Here is a 22,693-nt window from a genome sequence, read left to right on the forward strand (position 1 = left end):
AGCGGAGTGGAACCAGACATACACCTTATAGAGTTAATACACGAAGCGGGTGCCTGCACAGAGACTGGAGGAGCAGCAGGGATGGCCTGCAACACAGATTGTACCGGAGCAGTCAAAGTGGGAGATTCCAGGTGAGCCGTGTGACTCAGGAGTGTTTGTAACACCATGGAAAACTGATCCATGCGGTGATTCTGCTCATCCAATCTGGAAAAAATATTACCAACAAGTGGATTAACTGCATCTTCTGAATTCATGGCCTTCGCCTACTGTCAGAAACCATGAATCAGACAGAAGTACATTTAAATCTCACTTGTTTAATAATAATAATAAAAAAAGATAAACAGAGTAAGTAGTCAAAACATAGCCAGCGTTCAGGCACTGGAAAGGATAGTCAGACAAGCCAAAACGTCAGGGAGCCAGAGATGACCGTAGTAGAACAGCAAGCAGGATCTGGAGCCAGAAGGAATGTCAGCCAAGCAAGTCTTTAACAGGAACACAGGAGAGCATCTCTAGAGATGTGACCAAGGCAAAGGTAGAGATCATCTGGGCCGGACAGCTTAAGTAGGCAGGACTGACGAGCAAGATATCATCAACAAGTGAGTCACTGTGGAGAGATAGGAGCTGGCAATTAGCCAACAGCTGAGCAGCCAGCTCAGAGAAAGAAGGGCTGAGTCCAGCCCTGACAGGACATCTGTGATGGAGGGGATCTGTTATGGGGGGCTTTGTGATGGGGGATCTGTAATGGGGAGTCTGTGATGGGGATCTGTTATGGGGGGCTTTGTGATGGGGGATCTGTTATGGGGGGCTTTGTGATGGGGGATCTGTTATGGGGGGCCTTTGTGATGGGGGAATCTGTGATGGAGGGCTCTGTGATGGAGAGGAGTCTGTGATGGGGGAGTCTGTGATGGGGGATCTGTTATGGGGGTCTTTTTGATGGGGGGAGTCTGTGATGGGGGGCTTTGTGATGGGGGGATCTGTGGTGGAGGGCTCTGTGATGGAGAAGTCTGTGATGGGGCTCTGTGATGGAAAGGAGTCTGTGATGGGGGCTCTGTGTTGGAGAGGAGTCTGTGATGGGAGGCTCTGTGTTGGAAAGGAGTCTGTGATGGGGCTCTGTGTTGGAGAGGAGTCTATGATGGGGCGATCTGTGATTGGGGGGTTTGTGATGGGAGGCTCTGTGATGGAGAGGAATCTGTGATGGGGGAGTCTGTGATGGAGAGGAGTCTGTGACAGGGGCTCTGTGATGGAGGGGAGTCTCTGAAAGAGAGGGCTCTGTGATGAAGAGCTCTGTGATGGAGAGGAGTCTGTGATAGGGGGGCTCTGTGATGGGGGGAGTCTGTAATGGGGAATCTGTGATGGAGGAGTCTATGATGGGGGGCTCTGTGATTGGGAAGAGTCTGTGATGGGAAGGAGGGTTCTGTGATGAGGGGATTCTGTGAAATACTAATATCTTTAAGTTGATTAAAATTGTTCTTTATTTTAAATATTGTATTGTTTATTCTTGTTTTGTAGCATGACAAATAAAATGTGTGCATAGGAATTAGTTCATATTTTTTTCAAGCTGTAGTCCAGCCCCCCAACAGTCTGAGGGACCGTGAACTGGCCCCCTGTTTAAAAAGTTTTAGGACCCCTGCTCTAGGGGAATCAAAATGGAAAATGATCTGGGGGTCCTAGTAGATCACAGGCTCAGCAATAGCATGCAATGTCAAGCTGCAGCAAGCTAGGCCAGGAGACTATCAGCATGCATTAAAAAGCATATTCACTTAAGAGATAAAACTATAATTCTACCACTTTACAAACATTTGTGAATGTTTGGTAGAGTTGGGCGAACAGTTTGAGCCATGCAAAAGTTCGGCCCAAACATTGCCTGTTCGTATGTTCAGGGAACACCCGAATTTGCGGGAAGCTCAGCGAGATGTTCAGTACATTCTGGTGCTCTAATTTGATAAAGCAATTTTTTTTGCGTTTTTTTTTGTCTGCCCCCTTTTTTTTTAATTGTCAGCCACAGTTGACGCTGTTGCCCCCCCCCCCTTTTTTTTAATAGATTTTACATTTCTTTCAGCGGCAGTCCTCAATTTAAAGTGCACCAAACACATCTACATATTTCCCAGTAGCTATTAAATTTGGGTAATAAGCCCCCCATCATATCTGGGAGGCCAACAAGGAGAGGCAGACATTCCCTTGACACTATGAGGGGGCCAGCGGCATCTGTGTTCCCAGGCAAAGGTAGATGTGGTCCGTCCTTAGGCAGGGTATAGATAAAGAATAAGGGTTCCCCTAAGCGGACTTTATAGGCACTGATGTTTGAGCTTGATTGGAAATATATCAAAATGTGCAACAGTATAATAGTATACAATTTTTATTAAGAGATAATATTAAAAACAATACAACGAAACATAGAAGAATCTAGGTAGTTCATTTGTGTCATCTTACAAAAATAAGTATATAAAAGCTACTGAAACAATGAAACAAAGGGGAAACTCTTTTCACATCCATGGATTTTGTTGTTGGAATGTCTGATCAATGTCCGACCGTGTGTACGGGGCATAATGCCCCGTACACATGGTCAGATTTTCCGATGGAAAATGTGCGATAGGAGCGTGTTGTCGGAAATTCCGACCGTGTGTGGGCTCCATTGGACTTTTTCCATCGGATTTTCCGACACACAAAGTTTGAGAGCAGGCTATAAAATTTTCCGACAACAAAATCCGATCACGTCAATTCCGACTATGTGTGGACAATTCTGACGCACAAAGTGCTACGCATGCTCAGAAGAAATTCTGAGACGGAACAGCTCGGTCTGGTAAAATTAGCGTTCGGAATGGATAGAGCACTTTCGTTAGGCTGCAATGTTTAAAATTGTTTGTTGTGTCTTCCAAAATAGGCCTATTGCAGCCTCCTCCAGGTTACTCCTCTTCCTGTCACTTTGTCTTTGAAGGTGGAGGGGAGGGACCTGGATATCAGGCAGCCTGCTTGGCCCAGCCACCTCCTGGCTGAGACTTCCCTGTGTATAAAAAAGGGACATGGTTTTAGTTTTTGCTTCATCAATCACAATCATAAATTAGTACTCCAAAATAACATCTATTTAACCTCATTGATTGGACAACCAGAAATATTTAGAAGAATGCTATACCTGGCTCAAGCTGGGCTCCTCCACATGTTGCTGCCTGGAAGGCCCAGGTTGGACATCAGAAGCCTCAGCTGGGGGGGAAGGAAGCGTGGAAGGAAGAGTGGAGAGTGCTGGCCTGGGTTCAGTCTGACCTGCCAGAAAATGGAGCCTGTCATAGTACCACAGCTTGCGGACATAAATGTCATCTGCAGCTCCTGATCTCTGGGAATCCTGGACCTTCTTGTGCTCCCTTAGTGCTCCTCAGGCCACCAATTAGGATCTTCAAATAGGTGATGTCTGCCGTGGGGATCACGACTTCACAAATTGCATCAACTTATCCAGCGCTGCCTTCCTCTTTGTTTGTTTCTTATAATCAGGGTGGTTTATCTGCTACAGACAAGGCAGCTCCCTGAACATATCTATGAAGATTGGCATAAAGTCATGATCCTTCAAGATATCCATTTTAACTGCAAGACACAACACAAGACAAACCCTAATGTCAGCCTAAAGTCTTCTAAACTTGTGCAAATACAGGCCTAAATCTAGAAGCAGTATAGGCCCAATGTTAAATCTTACCTTCGATATCACAATCGGCGCCTCCATTACCCCTTCCTCCGCTCACAGATCGTACTTACTACGCACGCGTGTTACGCTTTATAGACACTGCGCATGTGTGAAACTCCGCCCGCCCCTGACGTTCTTTCTAGTCTATTCCCCGCCCCTTCTCGTTCGGCGCAGTGGGGGAAGAGCACATGGTGGAGACAGAGCAGGTGTCTGTTAATTACAGCAACGAGGAGGAGGAGGAAAGCCCGGAGCCTGAAACGTCCCGATCCAGAAGGAGACTGTCACGGACACTGGCTGCAAGGACCTTTTTCTGTCCACATTCACCCTGTTATTTGGTATTGCTATATTAATCTTTTTTTTGTTACATTTTTGAGAGACTATTTTCTGGGACTTGCCCAAAGACTATTCTTGGTTGTTAATTCTGAACAATACATGATTCTTGAAAGAGCTGATCACATTGACATGCGGAGACGAATTGTCTGGTCACCAGGGCTGCCTTAAGTGTTGTGTTAATTAACATGTTAATTATATAATTGTCTTTTAAGTTTTTGCTAGAGGGGAGGGGGGGAGTATCCATGAGTCAGCCCTACTTCGTTATCTAACCCCTTGTGTTAAATGTGTATAAAAAGGCTGTGTTCTGTCCAATAAAGGATTCAAGATTCTACAAGCTATTTCGGCTAGACTTGTATTCAGTGCAGCTATAATAATATATCTCTCTGATGGTCAGACTGGAGGAAGCAGTATTACTGACGGAAGCACTCAGCGGAGTGTGGGATAGGATCTGTCACAATTGGTGGCAAGCTGTGGGATGCTTTCTCTTGCCTAGGCACACCTAAATCACCACCGGGACCCCCTGCTCCTAACAGCAGATGGAACATCACTATGCCAGACTCAAGCGCAGCACCTTGAAGGATCTCTTGGAAGCCTGTGGAAAAGTCTCCAGCAACAAATCCAAAGCAACTCTCATCACCGAACTAATGGAGATTGACCAGGCCAGCAACCCACCAGCAGATACCTCAGAGGCGGCAGAGTTCCAGCGTGACGTCCAGTGGCGACTGGCCTTGTATGGTACTCACCCCCCGCAAGAGGTTATCAGTCAAGTGTTACGAGAGGTGTCCCAGCTGCGAATGGCTGAACTCCAGGACCAAGGAGCGTCAGTTATGTTGAACTGGGAAGCTCCAGCAGCCCGCAAAAAGCTACCCTATGCCGCCTTCCACATGTTTCAAGTTAGTGAAGATGAGATGGATGTTTACCTGCAAATTTTTGAGCGGCAATGCGGTCTCCAAGGTGTCAATAAAGCAGATTGGGTCATGCTCCTAGTCAGCCAGCTCACAGGAAGGGGTGTAGAGGCGTACAATAATGTCCCTGACGAGATCAGCCAGGACTATGACCGGGTAAAAGAAAGACTATTGGCTTGCTTGGGCATTACTCCAGAAGCACACTTTGAGGTTTTGCAACCTCCGCCAAAAGGAGAGAGAGCCTTACACAGAATAGGCTCATCAAATGACCCGAGCAGCGGAGAGTTGGATGACCGGGTGCCAAGCTGTTACCATGGCAGATGCGCTCCAGCTAATCCTCCTGGAACAATTCTACGATCATACCCCACATGAAGTTAGAGACTGGGTAAAGGATCGGCGGCCAGTCACAGTAGATGAAGCTGCCACCCTAGCTGACCAATACGTGGATTCAAGGCGGACTGTACAACCAGAGCCTAAGACCCCAGCTCGGCCTGTCCCCAACATTCCATGGAGTGTTGCCCCTCCACACCAGCCGTCGATCCCCGGCCCCACTCAGCTACCATCTTCATGAGGAAAAGGGGACCTCTGCTACAGATGCAACCAAGCAGGGCATGTTAGGAGGTATTGTCCGCAGAATGTTTCCCAGGACGCGCGGAATAACAGGCCCCTTGGACCTGCCCGGGCTGCTGCACACTGTCTGGAGAGAGATGATGTGACTTACCCAAGTGAGGAGAATATTGGAATTCTACATGAGGCAGACCCTGTGCAAGCTGCCACTACAGACAATCGTTTGCACCATCGACAAGCCATGTGGATCAATGGTCGGGCTGCCCAGGGACTGTGGGACACGGGAGCTACTATTACCCTGATACAGTCCCAAATGATAAACCCGGCAAAGCAGACGGGACGGTCTGTGGCTGTGCGGGTGGCTGGGGGAAATGTTATGCGGGTCCCCACTGCCAGGGTTCACCTTGATTGGGGTTCGGGGGACAAAGAAGTGGAAGTGGGAATAATGCAGAACTTACCTGCAGAGGTTTTGTTGGGCAACGATTTGGGACGTTTAAATTCAGCCTTCTCCCTGGATGTATCCCCGGAAGCCTACCCTGTTACCACCCGCCAGCAAGCCCGGGTGGAGGTGTGATCCCTTGAGGATGGGACCCAGGTAAGACCTGTCACCCCTGACCTAGACTGTACTACCCCAGCTATTCCTACCCTGACTTGGGCTTCTCCCCAAGACTTTGCTCAGGCAACTCTTAGCGACCCTTTCCTAGCTAGCTATAGGGAAAGAGCAGGATTGGACCCTGGTAGGTTAGAGAGGGAGCGGATAGAGTGGGTCCAGGGATTACTCTATTGGGTTACTGAGGGAAAGACAGCCTCCCATCCATCCAAGCAGCAGCTGGTTGTGCCGCAGAAATATTGGCATGACCTGCTGCGCATTGGGCATGACATACCCTTTGCTGGACACCTGGGGATGTCCCGGACCCTCCGCCATCTGACTCAGTTGTTTTTTTGGCCAGGGATTACAGGGGATGTCCGACAGTATTGCCGGACCTGTGACACATGCCTGCGGGTGGGTAAGCATGGGGGCCCGCTGAAAGCTCCCCTACACCCTTTACCAATCATTGATGAACCCTTTAGCCACGTTGCCGTAGACCTGGTTGGACCATTGCCCCGACCTAGTCCTTCTGGGAAGAGATATATCCTTACTGTGGTGGATTATGCCACCCGGTACCCGGAGGCCATTCCCCTGGCAAATATCCATGCAGAAACTGTGGCTGATGCTTTGCTCCGGATCTTTGCCAGGGTGGTTTTCCCTTGGGAAATCATCTCTGACCAGGGGACCCAGTTCACTGCTGAGCTCACTCAGCAGTTATGGAGGCTCTGTGGGATAAAGCTCCTACAGAGCTCTCCCTATCACCCCCAGACCAACGGACTGTGTGAGAGGTTCAATGGAACACTGAAACAGCTGCTTAGGACATTTGCAACCTCTCACAGGGATTGGGAGAGATATCTGCCACACCTTCTCTTTGCTTATCGGGAGGTGCTGCAGGAATCTACTGGGTTCTCCCCGTTTGAGTTACTGTATGGGAGGCGGGTGAGGGGGCCCCTAGATCTAGTCAGAGCCCACTGGGAAGGGGGAATTGATCCCCAAGGTTCCTCTATCGTAGCATACGTTCTTGAGTTTAGGGACAGACTGAAGGAGCTCACGGACACGTCCAGGAGAACCTTCGGGCTGCCCAAAGGTGGCAGAAATGATGGTACGATCGTACTGCTCGGAACCGCACTCTGGAGGTTGGGCAGAAGGTTCTTGCCCTCAGGCCAACCAAGCAGGACAAGTTACAGGCCACTTGGCAGGGACCTTACCGGGTTGTGGCAAAGCTCTGTGACACAACCTACCTAGTGGCTAAACGTTCGGATGAAAGAGTCCGACGGACCTTTCATGTGAAAATGTTGAAAGCATACTGGGAAAGATCAGGAGAGGTAGCCACTATATGTGCTCCAGCTGTGGAAGATTCTGAGAATCTTTCCTGCTGGTGCTCCCGGAGCTAAATAGAATTACTGCAGGGATAGAGACGATAAAGCTTGACGACCAGCTAGGGCCGACGCAGAGAGAACAAGCTAGACAGGTCCTTAGTCAGAGAAGGGAAATGTTCTCCACAGTCCCTGGGTACAATACTATGGCAGTGCACCATGTGGAGACCCCGGGACAACAGCCACTAAGACAGGCGGCTTACCGGATACCTGAGGCAGTGAGAGAGGGGATGCGTCATGAGATTAAGGAGACGCTTGAGCTGGGAGTCATTGAGCCATCCAGCAGCCCCTGGGCTTCCCAGGTGGTCCTTGTACTGAAGCTAGATGGCACAACTCGCTTCTGTGTAGACTACCGCAGATTAAATGAGTGCACCACCACTGATGCCCCGGGTCGATGATCTGTTAGATCGCATTGCTTGGGGAAAATTCCTGACAACCCTTGACCTATGCAAAGGGTACTGGCAAATTCCTCTGGATGCGGAATCTATTCTGAAATCGGCATTCATTACCCCATTTGGCTTATACCAGTCTAAAGTAATGCCATTTGGGATGAAGAATGCACCAGCAACTTTCCAGAGGATGGTAGACCAATTCCTTGATGGCCTCCAGGACTATGCTTGTGCATATCTGGACAACATTGCAATCTACAGTGATACCTGGGTGTCGCGTTAGACCGCATCAAAGCTGCAGGATTAACCCTTAAGCCAGAGAAATGCAGCATAGGGATGTCCGAGGTACAGTACCTTGGACATCGAGTAGGCAGTGGACAACAACGACCTGAGCCTGCTAAGATTGAGGCAGTTGCCAAGTGACTGACCCCCGTACTAAAACCCAGGTCCTGGCATTCCTTGGCACAGCTGGGTACTATAGAAAATTTGTCCCGCAATATAGTTCCATCGCTAAGCCCCTGACAGACCTGACTAAGAAGCACCTTCCCCGAAAGGTACTGTGGTCCCCCGAGTGTGAAGCTGCCTTCCAATGATTAAAGAATGCACTAAATTCAGCTCCTGTTCTAGCTGCCCTTGACCCAACCAAACGTTTTTGTGTCCACACAGATGCCTCTACATTTGGGCTGGGGGCAGTACTGAGCCAAGAAGGACGTGATGGTGGTGAGCACCCAGTGGCCTACATCAGTCGGAAGCTGCTACCCAGGGAAGTCGGTTATGCAGCCGTGGAGAAGGAGTGTTTGGCGCTGTTGTGGGCTCTCAAGAAATTCCAACCTTATCTTTACAGACGATCTTCTACGGTGCTCACCGACCACAATCCATTAATCTGGCTTAATCATGTCTCTGGGGATAATGGACATTTGTTACAATGGAGCTTGACACTGCAGCCTTACAATTTTACCATACAGTATCGGCCAGGAAAGCAGAATGGGAACGCTGATGGACTTTCCTGGCAAACTGAACTATAAAACTCTCCCGGACAGCTGACCCGTGGTGGATCTAGTTGGGTCTGCCGGACTATGGGACGGGGGAGGGCACTGTCACGGACACTGGCTGCAAGGACCTTTTTCTGTCCACATTCAACCTGTTATTTGGTATTGCTATATTAATCTTTTTTTTGTTACATTTTTGAGAGACTATTTTCTGGGACTTGCCCAAAGACTATTCTTGGTTGTTAATTCTGAACAATACATGATTCTTGAAAGAGCTGATCACATTGACGTGCGGAGACGAATTGTCTGGTCACCAGGGCTGCCTTAATTGTTGTGTTAATTAACATGTTAAAGTGGTGTTCCGGCCAAAATTATACTTTTTAAATAAAAATACCCCTGTAATACACAAGCTTATTGTATTCTAGTAAAGTTAGTCTGTAAACTAAGGTCTGTTTTGTTAGTTTATAGCAGTAGTTTGTTATTTTATAAACTTACAGCAGACCGTGGCCATCTTAAGTGTGGGCATCTGAAGCCAGACTGTATTTCTTCCTGGATCTCATCCATGCAGATCTCGCACATGCTCAGTGCAGCACAAGCAGTGTAATAAGTTTCAGGTCAGGTTTCCATAGCAATGGCAGTGTCAGAGGAAGTTGCTGCCCCTTCCCAGAAGGCATTGCAAACAGGAAATGATGCGATGGGCCACGGCCAGGGAGGAGGAAGTGAAAAATGAATACAGCAGATATACAGTAAGTGCTGAGAAAAAAAAAAATATCCAATTCGTTTACAGTGCACAGTTTAGTGAGGGATGCTGAAGAGTTGTAAAAGTGGGTGGAACTCCACTTTAATTATATAATTGTCTTTTAAGTTTTTGCTAGAGGGGAGGGGGGTATCCATGAGTCAGCCCTACCTCGTTATGTAACCTCTTGTGTTAAATGTGTATAAAAAGGCTGTGTTCTGGAGGATTCAAGATTCTACAAGCTATTTTCAGCTAGACTTGTATGCAATGCAGCTATAATAATATATCTCTCTGATGGTCAGACTGGAGGAAGCAGTATTATTGACAGAAGCACGCAGCGGAGTGTGGGATAGGATTCCTCACAGAGACGATTTAAGGTATCAAATATGTCCTTTGGGGAGATGTTGGAGATGGTCAACATCCTGAAGAAGGCAAGACTATGACGGGAAGTATGGACCTTACCCCAACCCCAATGTCCGAAAGGCCAAGATCATGGTGAAAGTGGTCAAAAGTCTGCACCGGAATTTCGGGGTACGACGATAGAAAGACAAGCTCAGGAAGTGATGGTCGGACCTGAAATTAAGGGAGCACGAGCAGTACAGAAGGATCTGGAGAGTGCTGCAAAAAAGTAAGTAGTTGTTCTGTGTTCCTATTCTTTATGTTTATTACGTTCGTGCTGCTCCATGTGCTTTTCTTAACTGTTGTCCAGTTTAAAATAGCAACTTTTATGTTCATGGGCACATTATTAGTTCGTATGAAACATTGTTCATTCGGCCTAGAAAACACCATTGTTTTGGCCATATGCATTTGAATACATTTTTTATGGCCTACTTGTCTTAAAATAATTTGGTTGTGTAGATGGGTTTGTAACTAGAATGTAATGCAAACTAGATTCTGTGTAAGGAGAGGACACTCAGCAGCAGTTTTCACAACTGGACGCTGGATCACTAGTGTGGGACACAAGAACACCCTTTTTATTAGGGGCCCACACAGGTGCTCCAGTGTATACTATAAGGGTGTCTCCATCTGTGAAGCTTGTACAAAACAGGTAAGTATTCAAGCTTGACAAAGTACAAAAAAATTTCTTCATCTTGGAACTCTGTCAAAAGAGACAATTGTACCCAACTTCCAAGCAATGTTTCATATTTCCATTTCTGCCATGAAATATCTGTGTGCTAAGTATACCTATTTTTTTTTACATAGGGGATAAAAGACTCGGAGGACACCCCTCATCCGAGGAGACCACAGACCCCCCACCTCTGGAAGAAGGGGAAATCCCACAAAGACAACAGGAGGAGGAGGAGGAAGGAGACGTGGTGGAACTAGTCACCACAACAGGTGAGTGTCTGCGACCACAGGCTCAGGCATATTTATAATACATGGTGTGTTTTTGTTTCTATCTTTTTAGGTGATTGTGATGTTGTGGATCGAGATCATTTCACCTCTGAAAGTGCACAGATCCTGATCGGGGAGATCATGGGGTGTAATAGGGACTTGGAAAACATTCAGAAAAACATCAATGATGTTCAAAAAAAAAATGAAGAACATCATTGATGTTTTAGGGAGAGTTTAAAACCCCTCCAAATCCCTTTTTTTTTTGTGCTTTTTGTGATCTAAAAATTTCTAACATTTTTTGACATATTTGCAAAAAGCCAAATTTTGAAGATGCACACAGTGTGTCAACATGTGCTATCTGCCATCATGGGAGATCAAAGGACGCGTTTTGGGGGTGCAACCCTTTCCTCAATAATAAAGTAGCTGGGAGGAAGGGGTTGCACCCACAAAACACGTCCCTTGATCCCCCGTGATGGCAGGTAGCACATGTTGACATTCAGCAATTTGTGTGCATCTTCAAAATTTGGCTTTTCCTGGGGTGACTTCACCCCATCTGAACGCAATATCAAACACAGTTTGTAAATACTCATGTCTGATATTGTCTTCAAGTTCTACAAAAGTTGAACTTTGTAAGTTCAAGATTTATGTCTTTCTTGTTGGTTTTAAACATGCCTGTTTTATCTTAAATGGACATTCTACTTTTTCTAATGTGACCCAGAAAATTGTTATACAACAAACATGTTGGTTTGTTTTAAAAACCTTTTCTAAATGCACATGTGATTGTGCTGGTATTAAAAAGATTGATAATCAAGAATGTGTGGATTATTGTTTAAACGCTCAAAAACATTTGTTATGCTCTAATTGGTGTTTTCTGTGACAATGGGGGTTATTTCCTAAGGGAAAATCCACTTTTACAAGTGCAGTTTCAGTTCAGTTTCAAGTGCACTTGTAGTGCAAAGTGTCTTTGCCTTTAGTAAATAACACCCAACAGTGCTTTGTAATGTTACACAATTAAGCCATTTTCAGGACTACCCACATTTCAGTCAGGGTCAGTTAAAAGAAACACAAGCAGTAAATGTCGCCAAAGATTTTAATAGTTAAAATGATTTTTTTATTTGAAAAAGGTTTCAGACATTGTCTGGCATATTGATGGCCCCCCCTACCCGCAAAGTATTCAAGGTATCTTAGACAGACCTCACGGGCACTCGGGGGGGCAAGCCAGGATGGCCACTTTCAAATGCCGTCAGGGTTGGTTCATTTGGAATTCCGGCCTCAGACCCAACTGAGCCAGCATAGTTGGCAGAATGTTGCCATAAAAAGTTGTGTAGAACACAGCATGCCAGGATGATATGATTCAGTTTGTACTCCGCCATGTGTATGGGTGTAAGAAATAGGTGGAACCAGCTAGCCATGATTACAAACGTGTTCCCAACCACTCTTCTGGCTCTGGCCAGCCGGTAATTAAAAACCCTCTGGTCCGGGGTGAGGGTCCTCATCGTGAATGGCCGCATAAGATGGTCCCCCAGTGCAAACGCTTCATCCGCAACGAAGATTAATGGGATTCCTTCCGTATTGTCTTCTGGAGGCGGCAAGTCCAAGCTGCCATTCTGGAGACACCTGTAGAACTCCGTCTGGGTGATGATTCCACCATCGGACATCTGGCCATTCTTCCCCACATCCACATACAGGAACTCATAAGTAGCCGACACCACTGCCAACATCACAATACTAATGAACCCCTTATAGTTGAAATAGTATGACCCCGAGTTGGGTGGTGGGATGATGTGGACGTGTTTCCCATCAATTGCCCCTCCGCAGTTAGGAAAGTCCCACCACTGGGCAAAGTGGGAGGCTACAGTCTGCCATTCCTGTGGGTTGGAAGGAAACTGTGGAGTCAAACAAGAAAAAAAAATTATTCATTTTGCACATAAACAGGGAAAGTAGATTAGACACAAACATTCTTGGCCAACATCAAGATAACATTTATTTGAGGGAGTTTTTAAAGACCAAGATATAAGGTACACCTATCAGATTCCCCCTCCCCCCCTCTTATGGCCCATTTCTAACATTATAGGGGGGAGCTCTTGGACAGGTAACCCTCTCCACTTCATTGAGAGATGAATGCCTAAATAATGTGTATTACTTTGGCCAGCCCTTCCTTAGTTACACTATTGACAGCCCACTGGACAGGTAAGAAGTGTCAGAATACAAAGATATAAATACACATTGTACACATTTGAGCACATTTGGACATTCTGCTATTACCTATCAAGATAATAATAGTATACCAAAACTTTAAACAGTACCATTTGAAAGTATACAGGCAGGCCCTTGCACTACATGCTTTGGGTAATTCATCCATACATCTGACCACAAAAGAGATGGGTATAGTGTGTATGGGTTTGGCAAAGTCAGCAGATAGATAATTGAGGATAGATAGAGAATTGGTATCAGCTGACTTAGCAGTTGGGGGGAGGGAGGATTCAAAATGATTTGGGGACCCCCAAAAAAAAGCCTCTGGCACTCTGCCTGAATTTTAAGCACAAATCACATTTTAAAACATTTTAGGGGGTGTTTGGGGTAAAGCACTACTATGGAGCTGATAAAATACATTGTTAAGTGACTACATGAGGTAAATATAGGGCCAGGAGAGCATGCTGGGGAGGTAAGTGAAGGCAAATATGTATGAAGGACAAAAAAATAATTACATAGTTACATAGTTACATAGTAGGTGAGGTTGAAAAAAGACACACGTCCATCAAGTCCAACCTATGTGTGTGATTATGTGTCAGTATTACATTACATATCCCTGTATGTTGCGGTCATTCAGGTGATTATCTAATAGTTTCTTGAAGCTATCAATGCTCCCCGCTGAGACCACCGCCTGTGGAAGGGAATTCCACATCCTTGCCGCTCTTACAGTAAAGAACCCTCTACGTAGCTTAAGGTTAAACCTCTTTTCTTCTAATTGTAATGAGTGGCCACGAGTCTTATTAAACTCTCTTCTGCGAAAAAGTTTTATCCCTATTGTGGGGTCACCAGTACAGTATTTGTAAATTGAAATCATATCCCCTCTCAAGCGTCTCTTCTCCAGAGAGAATAAGTTCAATACATAAAAGTACATAAGTACATAAAAATCCAGCATGCATGAGGACAAAGGGGGCATTCACAGCATATTGCAACCATGGTAATTAGGGAATGAGGAAAGAAATGCAATATATTATCAAACATTAAATACAATAAAATGTGATATTAAAGGATAAATCTTACCTTAATATACTCCTTCTGCAGGACCTGAATGATGGCAGAACAGGTCTCTGGGATAATGATCCCCAGAGCCTGGGGGGAGATGCCTGTCGAGAACTTGAGGTCCTGCAGGCTTCTCCCCGTCGCCGCAGGGTGGAGGCTAACCTCTGCTCTGGAGTGATGGCTTGCCTCATGCACGTATCCTGCCTGCTGATATAGGGGGTCAGCAAAGCCAACAAACGGTGAAATACGGGGTCCGTCATCCAGAGAAAGTTCCTGAAATCATCAGGATTATTCTCACGGAGCAAAGGCATATGACAGAACTGGTCACGCTGGAGCAACCAATTCTTGGTCCATGAACTCCTCCCCACCCTCTTCATGGACTGGACTTGTGTCAAGGTAAGGACCCCAACACCAAGCCCCCGCACAGCACGAACTCTACGAGGAGTACGTATACGCAACATGGCTAGAAAACGGCTCAGAATGAAGTAACAGAACGCACTGAAGAACAGCAAGGCCTGTGAAGAGCGACCTGAAAAACAGCAACGAGCGGACAAGATCACACAGAAAACTCCAATGCGAACTGACTACACGCACTGAAGAGCAGATACAAACCCACAAGCACAAACTGAACAGCAGAAAACGATCTGAAAACCACGAGTCTGAAAAAGCGCGAATCGTCTCTCACCAAACTTTTACTAACACGAGATTAGCAAAAGGAGGTCAAAGGGTGCCACGTTTGGTTTGGACCTGCCCCTTTCTAGTCTCGTCATACGTGGTGTACGTCACCGCGTTCTTGGCGATCGGAAATTCCAACAACTTTGTGCAACTGTGTGTATGCAAAACAAGTTTGAGCCAACATCCGTCGGAAAAATCCATGGATTTTGTTGTCGGAATGTCCGATCAATGTCCGACCGTGTGTACGGGGCATTAGAGTTGGTTTTCAGTCCCTAGAAACCTTGGAAGTAGTATGTGGCTAGGAGAAGGCAGTTCCAGCTAGTGAAATGCTCAGTGACCCCATGGACTCTGCTTCTCATGCCTCTACAAACTTGCTGCTTAAGTGATGCATTTAAAAAAAAATTTAGTCCACTGGCCAAAACTTGCCCAGTATGCAATTGAGCTTCCGGGCTGCCCCTGCATCCAGCGTGCTTTCTGAATGGGCATTCAGTGCTGCCGGAGGTTTTGTGACAAATAAAAGTGCGTATCTGTCCACAGACTCTGTTGGCCGGCTGACATTTGTCAAAATGAATTAGTCCTAGATTAGCAGCAACTATCAAGCCCCTAATGCCGATGTTGCTGATTAAATGTGTTTGGGATCTGGAATCTTTGCAAGACTGTCTACGCTGCCTAGCTTTGTAGGTGTTGATTTTATCTTGAAGTCATTTTTTGGTATAGGTTTCATGGGCACAATTAACCACTTGCCGACCGCCTAATGCAGATATACTGTGGCAGAATGGCACGGGCAGGCAAATCACGTATCAGGTACGTGATTTTGCCTGCCTGCGTCACGCCCCCTGGTGCCCGAGTCGGTCGGCATCATTAGGAGAGTGATCCGTGCTGAGGGGGAGGCCACTCATTCATCGCCACCCCCTCGCGATCGCTCCCAACGAATGAAAAGCTTCCTCTGCTGCTGTAATGTAAACAGTGGCAGAGGAAGTGATGTCATCTCTCCTCGGTCGGTCTTTTCGTTCCGGCGCCGAGGAGAGAAGACATCCAAGTAAGTGCACCAACAGTGGTAGGCCCCTTTAGGTCTAGGGTACCCCCCTAACCCCCCTAATGTAGGTTTAACCCCATGATCACCCCCCGTCGCCAGTGTCACTAAGCGATCCTTTTTCTGATCGCCGTATTAGTGTCACAGGTGACGCTAGTTAGGGAGGTAAGTATCTAGGTTCGCCGTCAGTTTTTGATAGCATCAGGGAACGCCATATACTACCTAGTAAAGGTTTTAACCCCCTGATTGCCTCCTAGTTAACCCTTTCACCAGTGATCACCGTATAACTGTTACGGCTGATGCTGGTTAGTTAGTTTATTTTTTATAGTGTCAGGGCACCCGCCGTTTATTACCTAATAAAGGTTTAACCCCCTGATCACCCAGCGGGTGATACAAGTTAGGTTTTAGGGTCAGATAGGGTCTGAGTTGCCCCAGGCAGTGTAAGGTTAGTGCCTGTACCGCTAACACCCATGCACACAGCATACACCTCCCTTAGTGGTATAGTATCTGAACGGATCAATATCTGACCTGATCAGATCTATACTAGCATCCCCAGCAGCTTAGGGTTCCCAAAAATGCAGTGTTAGCAGGATCAGCCCAGATACCTGCTAGCACCTGCATTTTTCCCCTTTTCTGCCCAGCTCAGCCCAGCCCACCCAAGTGCAGTATCGATTGATCACTGTCACTTACAAAACACTAAACACACATAACTGCAGCATTCGCAGAGTCAGGCCTGATCCCTGCGATCGCTAACAGTTTTTTTGGTAGCGTTTTGATACAGTCACTTACAGTCAGGAGCTTTTTTTACCTGTGAGTCTTACTAGTGTACCACTAAATTTAGAGCCCAAAATGGCAAATCGAAAGTACACTAGTGAAGAGGCCTACACGTTTCTGAGCATGACAGACAGTGAAGAGGAAGTCACTCATCTGTAAGATTCAGGCTCAGAATACGATCCTGTAGAGGACAGCAGCTCCATGACAGATAGCTGTGATGACGGAGTTGTGGTCCCTGCCAAGGTCAGGCGTACCAGACCCCGAACTTATTCTTCTCTCATTGATGTGCAAGAACTGTAGGTCCCTCGTATGGAGCAGAGCAGTACTAGCGCCGCTATTCCTTCTGGTGAACTGGCAAGCACCAGCGGCCTAGTACACCCTGGTCGTAGTCAATCCAGCACTGCAGTATCACGTGTTGATGTGGCGAGTCCCATAGGTGCAGTTCAAGCTGGAGAGGTGGCAAGCACAAGTAGTGTCACGCTGCCACCAAGAAGACGAACACAGGCCCGTCGTGTCCATAGTGCCCTTCCTGCTGCATTCGCCAATCCTAATTGGGAACCCACCACTTCTGCAGCACCCGTACTTCCCCCATTTACTGGCCAACCCGGCATTCAGGTGGAAACAGTTGATTTTATGGCACTTGAATTTTATTCACTGTTTTTCACCGAAGATCTCTATAGATTTATTGTGGACCAAAGCAATTTGTACGCTGGTTAACACATCGCCACTATTCCCCAGTCCTCCCTTGCCAGAGATTGAAGACCAATTACGGTTTTCAAATTTAAGCTCTTTCTGGGCCTTTCCCTCAACATGGGCATAACTAAAAAGAGTAAGTTGCAGTCATATTGGTCTACTGACCCAATTCACCATATTCCCTTGTTCTCTGCTTCCATGACCTGGGCATGATACAAGCAGATCTTGCGGTTCATGCACTTCAAGGACAATGAACTCTGTCATCCTCGTGGAGACCCTGCATACGATTGGCTCTACAAATTTCGGCCCCTCGTAAACCACTTCAACCAACGTTTTGCAGACTTGTTTACTCCCCATCAAGTTGTCTGCGTTGATGAGTCCCTGATTACGTTTTCTGGCCACTTGTCATTCAAACAGTACCTTCCCAGCAAGCGTGCCAAATACAGGGTCAAGATGTATAAGCTCCGTGGTGACAGGGACACAGGCTATACATGTAGTTTTATGGTTTACGAGGGAAAAGATAGCCACGTAGAGCCGACAAACTGCCCTGGCTACATAGGAAGCGCTGGCAAGATTGTGTGGGACTTGATGTCACCCTTATTTGGAAAGCGGTACCACTTATATGTGGACAATTATTACATGAGCGTGCCACTTTTTAGTCACTTGTTTGATCAGCAGATTGGAGCATGTGGCACCATGCGACCTAATCACCGGCCTGCTTCAAGTGTAATAAATTGCTCGCTATCAAGTGGAGGGATAATAAGAATGTTTTGGTTCTTACCTCCCTTCATGCAGACACGGCGGCCCAAATTACTACGGCTGCTGGTGTTGTGGAGAAACCCCTCTGTGTCCACGAATATAACCAAAATATGGGAGGAGTGGACCTCAACGACCAGTTGTTGGGGCCGTACCTAATTGCCCATTAGGCCAGACGCTGGTACAAGAAAGTGTCTGTTTATTTATTTCAACTGGCTTTGCTGAACGCTCATGTGCTATACAGAGCTTCAGGACAGACTGGATCCTTCCTTGAATTCCAGGAAGAGATCATCATAGCCCTTCTGTTTCCAGACGGTGCTCCACCTCACCTTCCCCAACCAAATGTAGTAAGCCGGCTGCATGAGAGGCATTTTCTTTATGTCCTCCGGAGTACCCCTACCCAACGAACCCCCCCAAAAAAGATATTGTGTCTGCAACAAGCGCAGATATAGGCGTGACACATGCTATTATTGTCCCTCCTGTCCTGACAATCCTGGTCTTTGCATTGGTGAATGTTTTAAAAGCTACCATACACTAGTTGAATATTAGCATAGGGTACAGCACTACACAGACTAGGCACACTTTCATAGGGTCTCCCAAGATGCCATCGCATTTTGAGAGACCCGAACCTGGAATCGGTTACAGTTACAAAAGTTACAGTTACAAAAAAAAGTGTAAAAAAAAAAAACACAAAAAAATATATAGAATAAAAAAACAAAAATAGTTGTCGTTTTATTGTTCTCTCTCTATTCTCTCTCTCTTGTTCTGCTCTTTTTTACTGTATTCTATTCTGCAATGTTTTATTGTTATTATGTTTTATCATGTTTGCTTTATAGGTATGCAATTTTTTCATACTTTACTGTTTACTGTGTTTTATTGTTAACCATTTTTTTGTTTTCAGGTACGCCATTCAGCTGCAGAGTGGATTTATTTATCTTGACAGCAACAGCGTTTGCTCCCACGATACATAAAGTCATGACTCCAGCACTGTAGGAGGTGATTTCACCATCACAGTTAAAAAAAAGAGCATATATGTCGAAGCATATATGTATATATAAACGGTGCATGTATGCCCATCATTAGAAGTGGGTGGATGAAGGGAGGTATTCTAATGGTGGGCATACCCACCGATCAATCTCTTTTTTTCGTTCAGCCCACAGGCTGCATGAAAAAAAAGTTTACAATATATGCCCAACAAGGACCAGCAACGTACTGGTATGTTGCTGGACTTTGAGTGGTTATACCAGAATGATGCCTGCAGGTTTAGGTATCATCTTGGTATCATTCTTTTCAGCCAGTGGTCGGCTTTCATGTCAAAGCAATCCTAGCAGCTAATTAGCCTCTAGACTGCTTTTACAAGCAGTGGGAGTGAATGCCCCCCCATCATCTTCCATGTTTTTCTCTGGCTCTCCTGTTCCAACAGGGAACCTGAGAATGCAGCCGGTGATTCAACCAACTGACCATAGAGCTAATCAGAGACCAGAATGGCTCCAATCATCTCTATGGCCTAAGAAACCGGAAGCTACCAGCATTTTATGACTTAGATTTTGCCGGATGTAAACAGTGCCTTTGGGAAATAGGGAAAGCATTTTATCACACCGATCTTGGTGTGGTCAGATGCTTTGAGGGCAGAGGAGAGATCTAGGGTCTAATAGACCCCAGTTTTTTCTAAAAAGAGTACCTGTCACTACCTATTGCTATCATAGGGGATATTTACATTCCCTGAGATAAGAATAAAAATGATTAAAAAAAATGAAAGGAACAGTTTAAAAATAAGATGCCTTTGGGAAATAGGGAAAGCATTTTATCACACCGATCTTGGTGTGGTCAGATGCTTTGAGGGCAGAGGAGAGATCTAGGGTCTAATAGACCCCAGTTTTTTCTAAAAAGAGTACCTGTCACTACCTATTGCTATCATAGGGGATATTTACATTCCCTGAGATAAGAATAAAAATGATTAAAAAAAATAAAAGGAACAGTTTAAAAATAAGATAAAAAAGCAAAACAATAATTAAGAAAAAAAAAGCACCCCTGTCCCCCCCTGCTCTCACGCATAGGCGAACGCAAGCGTCGGTCTGGCGTCAAATGTAAACAGCAATTGCACCATGCATGTGAGGTATCACTGTGAAGGTCAGATCTAGGGCAGTATTTTTAGCAGTAGACCTCCTCTGTAAATCTAAAGTGGTAACCTGTAAAGGCTTTTAAAGGCTTTTAAAAATATATTTAATTTGTCGCCACTGCACGTTTGTGCGCAATTTTAAAGCATGTCCTGTTTGGTATCCATGAACTCGGCCTAAGATTATATTTTTTATTTCATCAAACATTTGAGCAATATAGTGTGTTTTAGTGCATTAAAATGTAAAAAAGGTGTGTTTTTTCCCAAAAAAATGCGTTTGAAAAATCGCTGCGCAAATACTGTGTGAAAAAAAAAAAATGAAGCACCCACCATTTTAATCTGTAGGGCCTTTGCTTTAAAAAAACATATAATGTTTGGGGGTTCAAAGTAATTTTCTTGCAAAAAAAATATTTTTTCATGTAAACAAAAAGTGTCAGAAAGGGCTTTGTCTTCAAGTGGTTAGAAGAGTGGGGGACGTGTGACATAAGCTTCTAAATGTTATGCATAACATGCCAGGACAGTTCAAAACCTCCCCAAATGACCCCATTTTTGGAAAGTAGACACCCCAAGCTATTTGCTGAAAGGCATGTCGAGTCCATGGAATATTTTATATTGTGACATAAGTTGCGGGAAAAAGACACACTTTTTTTGCACTGTCACTAAATGATATATTGCTCAAACATGCCATGGGAATATATGAAATTACACCCCAAAATACATTTTGTTGCTTCTCCTGAGTACGGGGATACCACACGTGTGAGAATTTTTGGGAGCCTAGCCACGTACGGGACCCCCAAAACCAAGCACCGCCTTCAGGCTTTCTAAGGGTGTACATTTTTTATTTCACTCTTCATTGCCTATCACAGTTTCGGAGGCCACGGAATGCCCAGGTGGCACAAACACCCCCAAAATAACCCATTTTGGAAAGTAGACACCCCAAGCTATTTTCTGAGAGGTATAGTGAGTAGGGATGAGCTTCGTGTTCGAGTCGAACCCATGTTCGACTCGAACATCGGCTGTTCGATCGTTCGCCGAATTGCGAACGTTATGGGCCGTTCGCGCTAAATTCGTGTGGCGCGTCACGGCCCATAATTCACTGCGGCATCGCAGTGCATTGCTGGCTGATGATTGGCCAAGCATGCACTATGACCCGCATGCTTGGCCAATCACAGCGCCGTCAGTAGAGAGAGCTGTAATTGGCCAAAGCCAGGGTGGCTTTGGCCAATTATGGCTCAGGGGATTTAGTACACACCCCACACTATATAAGGCCGCCTGCACGGCGGCCCTGTGTAGTGTGTGTTCCGGTGTGCTGAGAGATAGAGAGAGAGAGAGACAGTGTCATTTGATTTGAGTTAGATAGATTAGGCAGAACAGTCAGTCAGTTAGCTGCACTTACAGTGTATTGTGTATATATATGCATCCCAGGTGTTGCATATATATATATACACTGTATTCAGTTTAGCTAGATCCGTTCCTGTTATCTTCTATCTAGACTATTTACATTTAATGCAGTGCGTCCTGCTCACAGTGTTCAGCTAGATCCGTTCCTGCTATTTACATTTAGTGCAGTGCGTCCTGCTCACAGTGTTCAGCTAGATCCGTTCCTGTTATCTTCTAGACTATTTACATTTAGTGCAGTGCGTCCTGCTCACAGTGTTCAGCTAGATCCGTTCCTGCAATTTACATTTAGTGCAGTGCGTCCTGCTCACAGTGTTCAGCTAGATCCGTTCCTGCTATTTACATTTAGTGCAGTGCGTCCTGCTCACAGTGTTCAGCTAGATCCGTTCCTGCTATTTACATTTAGTGCAGTGCGTCCTGCTCACAGTGTTCAGCTAGATCCGTTCCTGCTATTTACATTTAGTGCAGTGCGTCCTGCTCACAGTGTTCAGCTAGATCCGTTCCTGTTATCTTCTAGACTATTTACATTTAGTGCAGTGCGTCCTGCTCACAGTGTTCAGCTAGATCCGTTCCTGCAATTTACATTTAGTGCAGTGCGTCCTGCTCACAGTGTTCAGCTAGATCCGTTCCTGCTATTTACATTTAGTGCAGTGCGTCCTGCTCACAGTGTTCAGCTAGATCCGTTCCTGCTATTTACATTTAGTGCAGTGCGTCCTGCTCAGTGTTCAGCTAGATCCGTTCCTGCTATTTACATTTAGTGCAGTGCGTCCTGCTCACAGTGTTCAGCTAGATCCGTTCCTGCTATTTACATTTAGTGCAGTGCGTCCTGCGCACAGTGTTCAGCTAGAGCCGTTCCTGCTATTTACATTTAGTGCAGTGCGTCCTGCTCACAGTGTTCAGCTAGATCCGTTCCTGTTATCTTCTAGACTATTTACATTTAGTGCAGTGCGTCCTGCTCACAGTGTTCAGCTAGATCCGTTCCTGCTATTTACATTTAGTGCAGTGCGTCCTGCTCACAGTGTTCAGCTAGATCCGTTCCTGTTATCTTCTAGACTATTTACATTTAGTGCAGTGCGTCCTGCTCACAGTGTTCAGCTGGATCCGTTCCTG

Source organism: Aquarana catesbeiana, linkage group LG07 (assembly GCF_042186555.1).
Source record: "Aquarana catesbeiana isolate 2022-GZ linkage group LG07, ASM4218655v1, whole genome shotgun sequence".
Taxonomy (NCBI): domain Eukaryota; kingdom Metazoa; phylum Chordata; class Amphibia; order Anura; family Ranidae; genus Aquarana; species Aquarana catesbeiana.